Below are 11916 nucleotides of genomic sequence, written 5' to 3'. Positions count from 1 at the left end.
AAGAGGAACATAAAGGAGGGCCAAGGGAGGGTTAAGGTTATGGGACCACCATATCCCCAATCTAAGAAAAGAATTGCCAGTGACTTCGAGCAACCATCCCAATAGGACAAATTCAACACTTCCTTCCATTTACTACTTAAAAAGCTATAAAAGGGAGAGTTTGAAATCTTAAGGGGAGCAAAAGAGAATAGCTTGTTTCTCCAGTTTTATCCCAACTAGCTGCCTTTTTGGAGGATAGGAGAATCTTCCACCACTTCTTTGAGAGTTCTAAGCCAAACTTCCTCCTGAAGTAAACATTTGGGGAGAAGCAAAGCAGTTCTAGCCAAGGCATGAGTAGGAAGGTGTAAAATCCCAAGGCCACTATCCTTTTTTGGTAGGCTAACTTTATCCTAAGCTAACCATGATGCCACCCTTTTGTTATTGCACCTGTTCCTCCACAAGAAGTCCCTCACAGGGCCTATAATTATGTTCCATTGAGCTTTACCAAAGTTGATAAACTAGAGAAAAAAACATAATGTAAGCATTCAGTGCACTATTAAATATGGTCACTCTGTCCTAAAATGATACTCTTACTTATTGCCACTTCTTGAATTTCTAGAGAAATCTTTCTATGGTCACTCTGTCCTAAAATGATACTCTTACTTATTTCCACTTCTTTAATTTCTAGAGAAATCTTTCTATGGCCCACTCAGAAAGTTATTTATTGGTGACATCCACCCCAAAGGGAACCCCCAAGTGCCTGATAATTTGTCCTCTCTTGACTACCTCACAACCCCATCTTTCCATATCAAAATCATTATCTTCAAGTAGACTAATTAATCTAGATTTTAGAATATTGCATTTGGAGCCTAAGGTATCAACAAATTCCTAGACTATGGATAAGGCCCATCTCACATTGTCATTATCTACTCTTAAGAATAATAAGGAATCATTAGCAAAACATTGAATTATTAATTTCTTCCCACTCTTCAACTTCAGTCCAATAATCCTCCCTCTTTCACTGGCTTTTTCACGAGCCACAATAAGAGGATGTGAAGCAATTGCAAAGAGAAGAGGGGCAAGAGGGCATCCATGTCTTAGGTGACCTTCTAATTTCAAAACTCCCAACTAACCTTCCATTCAACAAAAGGCTAGAAAAAACTCCAAAAGAGAGGGTATAGATGTAAGAAGCTATTATGAAACCAAACCCCAATTTTTACATAACCCTTGCCACAAAGAACTAGTGTATCCTATCATAAGCCTTTTCCAGCTCCAACTAAATCATGATGCATTTTTATTAGTCCTTTTGGCTACATCCCTACCTATCATGGCAGCCAAAATATTGTCATAGATAGATCTTCCCTTTACAAATCCATATTGTTTCCTAGAAACCACTTCCTGAAAGAACATGGGAAATCCTCAAGGCAAGGATCTTGTATACAATAGTAAGCAGGGTGATAGGTCTCCAGTGGTTGAACCTACTACAGGAAGCTTGCTTAGGGATGAGTTTCACCACTCCCTCCTTGAGATCCTTGTCCAAAAGCCCAGAGCTAAAGGCTTCTTTACAAATGTTCCAAACTATGTCTTTAAGAGAGGGCCAAAAGGAGATTAAAAATTCCATCGAGAGACCATCCCAACCTGGAGATTTCTTCTTGCCCAGATTAAGGATGGATAACCAGCATTCATCCATCTCTACATCTCTCTCCAACCATTTGGCTTTATCAGTGTCTAAACTTTGCTTGACCAAGTTTGACAAGTTATTTTTGCAACAAACCTTCTTTTGGACCCATCCTTTTTCAAGCTTAAAGTGGATCCTAAATAATCTACCCATTTTCTAATCACCTATTCAATCTCACCCAACTCCTACCCATTTTCATCTCTAATAAGTCCTACCAATTCCCTACTTCTTTTATCCTCAGTTAACTTAAATAGGTATCTATCATGCTTCTTTCTTGAGGTAAAGGTTTTCCTTCTAAAATCCCCAAGGCTAAAGTTTGCAAGTTTGTCATCTTCCTCTTTAAGACTTAATTGGCATTTAATATAAAGACTAATCGCTTCCTCAGTAAGCTTCCCTGACTACTTTTTTTTTTGTAATACCTCTAGTTGTTCCCTCCAGCTCTTCCTCCTCTAACTTCTCTCATGAGCTCTCAACTTCCCCACCTTTCTAATAACACCTTGCATCTCATTAGCAAAGGACCTCCAAGTCCCATCAATATTCCCTCTCCTCCTCAATCTACTAATTGCCTCTTTAGTATACCTAATAAACAGCTCATCTTTGAGGAGGAAGTTATTGACCCTCAACTTCCTGGTGGGGAATTGGCTCAGCTTTTCCTCCTCCCAGTCTTTCACATGCCATTCCCATTTCAAGGGCATGCGATCTAGAAGGGAAGAGGAGTTATCAATTTCAAGATTTAACGAGTAAGGCACCCAAGTGGCTTGATGACTACCCTGTCTAACCTAGAGGAGGAGCCAAAGTATTGTAAAATGAAGTAAGTATGTCCAGGGTCAATTCCACAATCTCCCAAGCTCCACCCATCAACAAGCCCCATCTGGCCACACTAAGCTTTTCCCACTTCTTTTTTTCCAAACCCATCAATATAGTACTCCCTCCACTTCTATCAGAGTGCTTTTCCACCATGTTGAAATCCCCCATCAAGATGCAGGATCCCTGGATGTTAAGGCCAGCGAGCCAATCCCACAAACTCCCCCTCTCCTTATAATTATAAGCTCCATATATATTCACTACGCCTCTCACTCCCTATTTGAATCTCCACCACTAGAGCCCTACCATTAGGATGGTTAGCAACTAAAGAGGGGTTCAAAGATTTCATGGTCATCACTCCACTGTGGCCATAATTAGTGCCCCCATAATACACTACCTAGTCTTTAAATCTATCCCTCCTAAATACTTTACCCCCAAACAGGTTGTGTTCCTAGATAGTTGAAATGGAGAGCCCCCAATCCTTAACCAGACTCCAAAAGACTGCATTTTTTTAATCATCTTTGATACCTTTAAAATTCCAAGTGCACCCCCTTACCTCTAGTTTATTAATCATGCAAGGGAAGTTTCACAAACCATCTCCACCTCCTCACTGCCTCCCTCATCAAGGGAGGTAGTTTTTGGGAGTTCTTCCAAGTAGTCTCAACTTGCCAGTTAAATATTTCCATAAAAGACATCTCACTATCCATTCTTCCAAGAGGACTAAAAGGGTTGGAATATATCAAAGGACTAAGATCACTAGGTGAATTGTTACCACCCTTGTCCTTGACTAAGAGTTTGTTCAAAGATTTCCTAGCTTCTTCCTTGGCTAATATGAGACTATTAATTTTTTGTTTTCTCCATAACCTTGGTCCACCCCCCTTTTGTCTGTTTACTTCCCTGGGGATCTGACAGACCTTTCTCCTTATCCTCTTTTTGCTGATTATCAGCAGCTTCTACATTGTCTACTTTCATTTCTCCCTTTAAATCCATAGCCTCTTTAACCTCACCCCATAGGTTTTCTCATGAAGACCATTCCCACCACAGAATTTGGCTATATGACCAAAGGCACCACACTTAAAACAAGTACCAAGAAAGGGACCAAACTTTCAATTCCAGTACTAATTTCCCAAGTTCTCCCAAATCAACCTCCGTAGTCTTAGGAGTCTTAATATCAGTGTTCCAAGAAATGTAGACTCTATTCGCTTGTTGGCCAAACTCTTCTTCTTTGGGGATGTACAAAGTGGGGCCCAAAGATTTGGCTAAATCCCCAAGCGTCGATCGGAGCCAAGGAGGGAGACCAACTAGTTCAACCCACACCGGGCATGATTCTTTTAAACACATCAAAGAGAGGGTCGAAAGGTACAACATGCACGAGTTTAGGACCCATAAACAAAGGAGCCCTTGTAAAAAGATCAGATACAACATGTCCCCTAGAAAACAACACATTAAAGAAGCCCTTTCCAAGATAAAAAATCTACAATACTAGCTTTTCGTGGAAAACATCTTCTTGTAGCCATCTTCCTAGCTCTACCTTAGAAGAAAGTCTACTCGGACAAAATAGAATAACACTACATATTGAGAATAGGTTCGCCTACCTTTTTACCAGCTCAATAGGGACTCTTATACATACCTTTGACACAAATGATTGGCTAGCAGAGATGCTAGGGCCCATTCTGCCCGCACAAAGGCAGGATACCTCTTTTTCACGTCCACACTTTCCTCCTCACCTTCACAAGAACACTTCATGGCTTTGCTATCTTGTAGGTCCTAATCTCCCCCCGACTTCGAACCTCCTCAAGCGCCAAGGCCTCGCCACCCCCCGCATCCGCTCCTCTCCCATTGCTAAGGTGGCAAGCTTTGCATGCACGACGTACACCAACCGCATGTCCCACTATGCATGCACGAGTGAAATGAAAGGCCACGTTCCCACTCTCACCCATTTACCCATACCCAAGCCCTTGGAAACATAATATGAATTGTCTATAAAACTTACCTTAGGGCAATTTAATGCTTTGACCTTAGGCTAAAATTTAGGCTAAGGGTAGAGCTCTAAATTTGGAAAGATTAAGTAGCCAAAATTATGAGGTTAAACCTTGGATAAGACATGGATAAATTATATGAGGTTGAGCCTTGGGTAGCATAGGGATAAATGACTTTTATTTTTATACATTATTTAGGTTTGAACTAAGAGGTACATTAAATTATACACATAAGTGTGTACATTAAGGATGCACACAAATGTGCACATTAACAATGCACATAAATGTGTACATAACCCTTTACATGAAAATAAACCTAGGAGGATTATAATATTAATCAAATAAAGATTAAAACTTTTGAATAACATTCATTTAAGGAAAAACCACAGGCCTGGAGAGAGCGAATAAGATCAAGATTTTAGGGAGAGAAAATAGCTTTAGGTGAAAAAGAGGCCCTAGATCAATTAAAGGTTGCTTAGAGGAATGCTTATAATTTTTTAAATTAATTCAACTAATTATAAACTCTACAAGTAAAATTTTAGAGAGAGAAAAAGAGAATCTAGGATAAGAAAGAGAAATGACCTCTTAAATAAGTAGGACTAAGTATAAGATTAAGTTAAAATTATAGAATTAGCTCAAGAAAATCAAGATATGATTGGATTAAGTCCAATCCTCTCAAGAAAATAAGATTTTTAAAGAGAGAAAGTCCCATATGTATAACCCTTAATTCAAGAGACTGAGAGCAATCTAATAAAGAGAAGGAGTGTATTTCAAAAAGCAAAGTCTATGAAGCCTTGAAAAAAGGATAGGTTAAGGGTCTAAGAAGCCTTGAAAAAAGACTAGGTTAAGAGACTTTTGATGAAAAATAAGGATCCGAACGAGAAAAGTAAGGATCCGAACGAGAAAAGTAAGGATTCATGTGCTTTCTTCAAGGAGGCCCAATCCTTAAGAAGTGTGATGATGATAAGACTTTTGATGAAAAATAAGGATCCGAACGAGAAAAGTAAGGATTCATGTGCTTTCTTCAAGGAGGCCCAATCCTTAAAAGAAGTGTGATGATGATAAGACTTAAGAAGCCAAGGATTGAATAAAAATTAAGGGATTCCCAAGCAAAGGTAACCCTAAAACCCTCAAGAATTGTCTATGGATTCTTCTACAGATTCTCAAGGTGTAAATTCAAGAGATAGAATGACATCTTTACCTTAAGCAAAAATGGCTTGGATTAGACTTGGGAAAAGTCCCAAGAAGGGAAGATTCTTGAGAAGATCTCATCATGATGTGTTATGGCTAGAGAAATCAGTGGTTCAGAGTTTTAACTAGAGAGTTGCCCTGTATCATCAAGCTTGTAATGGTTTACATTGCTTCGAATGTGAGAATAGTATATTTTGATTGAAATACTTCTTAATTATTTGGAATAATATATTTACATGTTGCATATATTTGTGAAGGTACCACCTGGTTTATGGATTGCAGTGGGGTACATCACACAAAGGAGATCATCCGAGACCTTGTGACCTCTACTAGCTAAACATGGGTATACTTTTGGAAGACATGACCTAACTTTGAAATGAAATAGGCAGGGTAGTACCTGGTGGTTGCTAAGTATGTGTGCTGGTACTAGACATGCGTGACTCCTAAGACGCTGGTACCTAGAGAATTTGTGCTTCTAGGATAGGCAACGACCAATAGAAGCAACTCCTATGATTATTTAGCACTTGTGTTGAGGTGGATGTGAGATATTGTAGGGCTCCTCCAATCACCACGGTGGTCTAGGAGTGTTCAAGCTCATTGGTCCGTACTGTCTTGGTCTAAGGAGGATCACGGTCATGGTGTGTGGAGATTTATGTTGATGAGGTGACATTGACGTGTTACTTCGATATTTGCTATGTGATGTGGACATATGATGTATGCATGGTTTTAAAAGAACACTATCGTGTATGTATGCATGGTTTTAAACGAACACTATCATGTATGTTTTCTTTTTAAAAAGGATTGTTTTATATAGGAGGGTGTGTGCGAGCACTTCTTAATCTTTAAGTGGTGTGTGTGACTAAAGTGGCAAATTTCAATTATGGGGGGTGTGAATTTACACCGGGCTACATAGGTCTAGTGGAGGGTGGAAGGCTAGGCCTATGGGATTAGATGGGGATAGGATGCTGAGCCTATGAATTTGGTTGAAGTAGAAAAAGTACTAAACACTTAAAAGTGGGCGGTTGGGAGGATGCAAAAGCAGGTACTTTCCAAAAACAAAACAAATATGTGTATTTTAGAATGAGGAAAACCTAGAACAAATAGTTTAATTGGCAAAACATAAATAAGGATAGACGCATAATCAAGGACTCGAGATATCTTGTTAAGCCTAGAGGATCCTAGAGAATCATAAAGGGATCACACCTAGAGGAATCATTAACCTTTCTGCATAAGGATTATTATAGTCAGAGTGAGGGAAACTGACGGAATAAATAGGTGTTAAAACATTATGATATGAGGCCTTGAGTGAGTCACTCTACCCCTAGTATCATTTCACTACCATAGATAGAGGGGTAGGGGTCTCACAGTAATTATTTTCGTATCATTCATTTGAGACCGTTTAGAGGACCACTCCTACGTCATCCTTCTCATGACTCACCACCAGATTTAGTAGTTGATGTTCAAAAATTACAATATAAGGCCATAGTTGACCATGAGAAAACTACAATTAGGAATGGTAATGTCTACATTAGATAGCTTGTAACCTTCAAGAGACATCCCTGAGAGGATGCCTGAAAGGTTTTTTATAGTTACCCAAACCTCATCACATCTTATAACCAAACAAGCAACTGAGGTCAGTTGTTGTTAACCCATGCAGGAGGGATGTCTAATGGTATTTTTTATGGTAGTGTGACCACAATGAATTTTTTTTGGCAATGTGTCATTATTTGTACATATTATTTGCACTTGGACTATTTATATTAGCACATACAAGCTAGGTTTATTATATTTGCACACTTTATGCACTCTATGTGTGAACTACTCTTTCTTTGAAAAGTGCAAGACCAATTTTATACAAGATAATATTTTAGCTCCAAGGGCTAATTTTGAATACATATAAAAAATACTCATGTCTTTAAGGGAGCTACACACATGAGGGGGAGTTTAATCTTATGTTGATGGTGATGTTTAATTTTTTGATTATTGTTTATGCTATGGTTTTTATGTTTAATTTGCTCAAGGACTATGTCTATGCTTATGTTTATTGATATGTATGTGCATGAGGTCATTTTCTCAAGTAGTACAAAGGTCTTGCCAATAAGTGCTCACACAAGGCACTGCCAAAGGCCTCATCCAAAAGCAATTAAAAGTGACCCATGATGCAACACATGGGTTTTCAAACCCAATAAATATGACTTTTGTACACATCATAGTGGACGACTAGAAAACAATAATACACACTTATATCTACTCCAAATTCTAATTAAAAACACATAACAATAAAAACCTAAGAAATGAAGTGGATCTTTCATAACATCTACTTGCATCTAGAAGTTTTTTCTTTTAAATTATTATGTGGAGCCTAAATGTAATTTTTTTAAAAATCTTCATACACCTTTCTTATTTTCCATTGTTCATGAATCTCTTTAATCATGTTTTGACTTTTTGGTGGATTTGGTAATGAATGCAAAACCTTATCATCCTTGTTAATGTTAGAGACTTTTCTTTGCATTGATTTTGCAAAGATCATAAATGCATAAGGAATGTCATTAGATGTTCAAAGGAATCAAAAGTTAAAAACTTGGACCTAAGAAGGCTTAAAGAAGATGCACAATTTTACAATTGAATGACTAGGGTGATTAATAGTTAATTATGATAATGAAAAAGAGCCTTATGGAACCTAAGGCATAGGTGCTAATTTCATTGCAACATCACCCACACAAAAGAGCTTCAAGTACATTCTTAAATAGCTCCAAGAGAACATAAACTCACAGATTTTTCAATCTGTTGCATAACTCATGTGACCATCACACTAGCACAAAACACATGGCTTTCTCCATTGAAGAACTCATGTACCCATATCACACACAACTCATGTTCCTAGCACAAAACACATGGCTTTCTCCATTGCCTCATAAAGACACCTTTACCTTCACCTAGTTACATTAACCAATAACCTTATGACAATAAACCATGCAACTAGTTACAAGACTCACACACTTCTTTTTAAAGATATAACGTGCCATTAGGATTACATTTTAACAACGTGCCTTTTTAAAGATATAACGTGCCATTAGGATTACATTTTAACAACGTGCCATCACAATTGCATTTTAACGATGTGCCATCACAACTACATTTTAAAGATACTAAGTGCCATCACAATTCATTTTAACATCAAGGTATGCAATGACTCTTTGGTTTATATAATGCTTCACTTATGAAGTTTAACCTGCAAAAGGTGCTTTCTTATATTTGAAAACATGATTTTTAGCAAGGCTTTCCATTTCTTCAAATCTATCTTGGCGGCGGCAACACAAAGAGAAATTGTGTGAGAGGCCTTTATGAATCTTTATTGTATAACATTTTTGCTCTTTGTTTGCCATATTTTGTTCAGTTAAAGCGTACATTCACTATGCTTGCATTTTTCTATCTTGGTGGCACACAAAGAGAAATTATGTGACGTAACAATCTTCTTTTCTCATACATTATGTGCAACAAAGGAATGCTAACAAATGAATTTTAACTAACATGAATGCTAAATTAGGTAATCAATGACACACACATTTAAGGATTGGGGTGTCCCTGACGAGGGATTTCATTGCATAGTTATACACACACACACACACACACACACACACACATATACACACACACAATGAACAATATGATTGTTTTGATGGTGCGACACTAAATAGACTTTATGGATAAAGAATGAAATGGATTCAAAGTATAGCTCATTTTGGCCATCAAGTTCCACATCCGGCATATCTTTTATCTCGAGTCTTTAAAAGCTACTTGAGGCTTCAAAGCTATTACATATATACTTGCATGGCTAGGAGATATTATGCTTTTCTAACTTGTATAAATAGAAGCTATTGCATGAATTTGTTATAAAAACTTCTTTACAAATCTCAAGAGTTAGCACAAATTATTTATGGTGTAGCTTTTATACTACTTTAAGTGTAGAGATGAGGTTGTCAAGCTCAAAATTTAAAGCTATAATGCTATTTAAAGCTATAGTCAATGCCCTCCAAGCAAGAATTATTATTACAATTGAAATAAGGGACATAGAACCATATTTTCTACAAGGGGCTACACCCTTAAAGAGATTAGTATACTCTTCAAGATTTTCATATAAGCAAGCATCATGAAGCAAATCACGAACATCACACTTCAAGATTTTCATATGAGAAAGCATCATGGTGTAAAATAAAGTTTGTTGATATACAAAATTTTCAATAGATATTGGATATTACGAAAGAAATATACCTTCAAGTGCGATTATATTACATAGGCATTGACAAATTCAAGAATTTTAAAGATGAGTTAGGTGAGGTTTATGTTGTTCAAAAAGCTAAATCTTAGGTCCCATATCACTTTCATCCGTGATGATAGAGAAAATAAATTGACTCTAAGCAATGTAATTATTAGTAGCTCATACACTTGCCTTTTCTAAGCAATAAAGAAAGAAAATGTTCAACAAATTATCCACAACTAGATAATATGTGTGGAAAATATTGTTTGCTTACTCTGAACCCATCCCAAAGTCTCAATAACCATTTTGTTAAAGTTGAAATTTACACAATAACTTTTGCATCATTAAATTAAATTAAATTAGTCATAATTTTCCACTTAATATGACTTACCTAGACCAAAATGGTATTGTCTTGCACGTGAAGTTAGATGTTCGCAAGAACTTCTATTATTTAGGTGGCTTCCCATGACTCTTTGCACCTAGATTGCTTTCTTCTCCCCCTTGCATTGTCACGTGAATTGACCATAGCCCACCAGTGTTTATGGGCTCGTCCATAGTGACTTCCATTTATGTGGAATAAACCAATGCCATTAGAGCCGAAACACATGTGAGAAATGCATTGCTGCAACATATTTTTGCGTACAACAAAACAGTTGCGTGTCTAAGCTCTTAAGGCGTGACGTGAAAAGTGTGGTAGGCCCACACGTTAATTTTGTGCCCTTCATGTTTCCTTTCATGGACATTATCCACATCATTTTTCCCTTCAAGTTTCCTTCCATGGACTTTATCCACCTTATTTTGCTTACAACAAAACACTTGCGTGTCTAAGCTTTTAAGGCGTGACGTGAAAAGTGTGGTAGGCCTGCACATTAATTTTGTGCCCTTCATGTTTCCTTCCATGGACATTATCCACCTCATTTTGTTTACAGCATTCCCCTGACATCAAACTACATGTCCAATACATTTATTCCCCTTGTAACCAAACGCTTAAAGGAGAATTGTTTGTTGGTGAAAATATCTTACAAGCAACAATACCTTCTGTATGCATGCAATTATGGGTGCCCTTTGGTTATGCTAGCTACTCACCTCCACTGGCTCTTATCCTTCCAAGGTGTTATTGAGAAATTTGATTAAAAGGTTCTCTCCTCACTCAAAATGAGGGGAGTATTGAAGTGGAACCTTTGTCGGTGTGTGCATTAAGAGGGGTAATTTAGTAGATGATGACTTTGGTTTCTCCCGCCTAGAAGGGAAGCCTACTTGGACAAGGGCTACATAGAGGGGCTTTGGTTTCTCCCACATAGCTACATAGGCGCACTAGGGCAAAGGGGCTAGTACTACCCTAAGTCTTACTCAGAAATCCTTTCAGAATCGATGTTTTTTCACATCTTGAAATTAAATTTTCTTATTGGGGCAAGAATGAGAGGGCTTTAGAACCCAGCTCCTTACTAGGCCCTTTACCCTAGGTTGTTAAACATATTTATCCTAACCATGAAAATTGGCTTTTGGCCTTCTAAGATGCAATTTTTCTCTTTAACCATCATTCTTGGGTTCTACTAGTAGTTATCTTTTGATTTTACGTCTTGCTAGGTAGGATTATGTCATATAGTTATAGAATGTATAGATTAGGGGAATGGAATTTTATAATTCTATTCTTTTTGTTTTAGATACAAATGGCAAATGGTCTTTTTATAACTTCTAGTCATGTAAGAGCAATTTAAGGATATACTTTAGGTTAGGTGCCCACATTTAGATTAGTGCACAACTCTAGCTACTAGATCTAATAATATGACAATGTAAGGGGAAGAAGAAAGCAATCACCAGAATACATTTTAGCATTTTGCTCATTTTACAATTATGTTGACAATTGACCCCTTGTTTGAAATGTTTTCAAAAAATTGAACAATTCTTTAAAGAGAAGTATTCTATATATATATAATTAGGTAAATCTAAATCCGCAACTCTTTGCTATCATAATATAAAGCGGACCATAACCTTGTTGTGCAACAAGGGCTGTAGGCAAATTGTAT

The sequence above is a fragment of the Cibotium barometz genome, chromosome 2 (genome assembly GCF_041138505.1).
Source record: "Cibotium barometz isolate CiBa-2024 chromosome 2, ASM4113850v1, whole genome shotgun sequence".
Lineage (NCBI taxonomy): Eukaryota > Viridiplantae > Streptophyta > Polypodiopsida > Cyatheales > Cibotiaceae > Cibotium > Cibotium barometz.
This window is presented reverse-complemented; position numbering follows the sequence as displayed.